This window comes from Gigantopelta aegis, chromosome 7 (assembly GCF_016097555.1).
Source record: "Gigantopelta aegis isolate Gae_Host chromosome 7, Gae_host_genome, whole genome shotgun sequence".
Lineage (NCBI taxonomy): Eukaryota > Metazoa > Mollusca > Gastropoda > Neomphalida > Peltospiridae > Gigantopelta > Gigantopelta aegis.
The window spans coordinates 19,644,007-19,646,506 of record NC_054705.1 but is presented as its reverse complement, the minus strand read 5'-3'; the positions used below and the strand labels follow the sequence as shown (position 1 = coordinate 19,646,506).

General features: G+C 33.2%; 1 protein-coding gene across 2 annotated transcripts in view; it reads right to left on the bottom strand.

Annotated features, from left to right (window-relative positions):
• The window catches only part of LOC121377705, a 28,641-nt gene that overhangs the window by 12,801 nt on the left and 13,340 nt on the right, over nt 1-2,500 (bottom strand). The window lies entirely within an intron of this gene.

Sequence of the window (2,500 nt, the reverse complement as noted above, 5' to 3'; positions counted from 1 at the left end):
ACTCTACAGTGCTGTCCGGTGCATTCAAAGACCATTTTCTATGTGAACACTGTGAAATACTTAATAAAATGTGTCTCTCACCAATGAAGTAGTGCATAATCTGAGATACACAATAAATTGTTTTGTGTCTGTAGTAAATAAACATTTTAAAATTGTCCATAAATGTACACACACACACACACACACACACACACACACACACACACACACACCTGTATCCAAAACGATTTGCGTGTCCGGTGATTCGGCGCAGTAGATGTGGATTGTTGACCCCGCTATTTATAGACCGCCCATGACCGCACTTTGTAGCCCATAAACGCTACACTAATGTACCAGGATTATTTTAGTACGTTTTTTGTTTTGTCTTGTTAAAAAATATTACTATGAAAATGAACGATCACACATGACCCATCTCGTGATCAGTTTCGGAATCGTTTTCTTGAGTGGCACAGTACTGCAGATGCATACATGTTCATTGTCATGCATGGCTAAGATGCCTACATGGATATTTTTTCCTCGGGTAGATTGTGAACACACGTGGATCTTATTTCGTTATTATTATTATTGTTATTATTATTATTATTATTATTATTATTATTATTTTGTAATGATTTGACAATTGTGAACTGGAATGACTGACAATTAAGGTGTAAAACTTTTGTTTTGTTTGCATTTGTCTGTGTTTTCCTTTTCAGTTTAAATAAAAATAACAGAAAAAAATATTATACCGTTTACTATAATTTTTAAAATGCGGGAATGGTGTTTTTAGACTGGTTTTAACATTCCTAATATCAATAAGGCTGACCTACTTGGCGTTTATAGACACGAAAGCAGGTGAATGTTTTATTTTGAAGAAAAAAAAGAGTAATTATACCCTTAACAATAAATATGTTGATACTTGATTAAACATTGAAAAAGGAATTGAACTTTAATTCCTATGCATACTTAAGCAAAATACCAAGTGCGCCGAATCACCGGACGCGCCGATACACAGGACACGGCTGTGTATAATGAATACTGTTAAAACTTGTATTAAACTTATATTAAAACATATTATTGACGTTTAAACCCATACCAACTCAAATAACATTTTCAGTAAAAATGTTAAGTAAAAAGAAATTCTTATCAAATTACCATTAAGTTATATAAATTAATATCATTTTTAAATACGGGGGGGGGGGGAGATAAAATGCTAGAACAGCCAAATAATCGATAATGCAGTACACAGAGACTGCAGATAGACCTGCGCGTGCTTTACATTGGCTGTTCCATCAGTTGTCCTCATACCTGTATTAAAAAATAAGATTGACCCATGTAATTTGACGGTAATTTGTAAAGAAACCGTTTTTTATTTACACTAAAATATTTGTCAGAAAATGTTATTTGAGTTGGTATGGGTATGAAACTCAATCATATGTTGTTGTATGAATTTTAACTTTATTCATTATAATCAATCAATCAACCGTTTGATTCTGTTGGTATGTCCAAGACAGGGACGGGGGTGGGGGCGCCGCTTAAAAAGGTTATGGCATTTACAATTTGAATTACAAGAGAAAGATTTTAAAAATATTTTAAAGCATCATAATAATTAAATTTACATTAAAATAAAATTAAAATGTTTGCGTCAGGCCAAAATATGAAATAAATTAGTCGTTAGCGACAGGCCAAAAAATAAAAAAAAATAAAAAAAATAAAAAAAATTAGTATATATAAATAGAGCTGATATATATATATATATATAAAAATATATATATACAGTCAGACCTGTAGCGGCCACCTGTATTCAGCGGTCACCTGCCTTAAGCGGCCACGTTTTTCCCTCCCAAACGATTTATAACGTAAATGCACCTGTAATAAGCGGTCACCTGTTTAACGCGGCCAGCGGCCACGCAAATCGGATTCCAAATAGCTAAAATACCTGTATTAAGCGGCCACAGTATATGTTTACTATTATATAAAAGAGATATTTAACAACAGCGATAAGATGCAGCAAATAACAGATTTTCACACTTTCAGGAATACTATTATCCTGTTCAATTATTTAGACCCAAAGTTTTTTGCAAATGTTACGTTTATTTCCTATTCGATATTTGTTTTCTTTGCATTTACATGAAAACAAACCCAAACCCCGACAGGTGTTATATACAAATCATCATATAAAATGCACGAAGTTGACTTAATTCCACTTTTTAAAAATCTCTGTGTCTTTTGAATGCACGTTATTTCTCCTATAAATAACTACGGTCATTTGCATATCAAAAGCATCATTCTATAGTGCGTTTCAAACTAATGTTCGGTTCTATCGTCCTATCCGCACAAATCGTAGTATGACCTATATTTAAGAAAATATCTGTAAACATGAAGCAGGCGCAGATTCAGGTGGGGAGTGACAAAACCTCAGTTTAAAAAAAAAAATTGTATCAAATATTATAATTATATTGTGGAATACACAAGCGCGCGCGCTGAAGGGAGAGACAGAGAGAGAGAGAGAGAGAGAGAG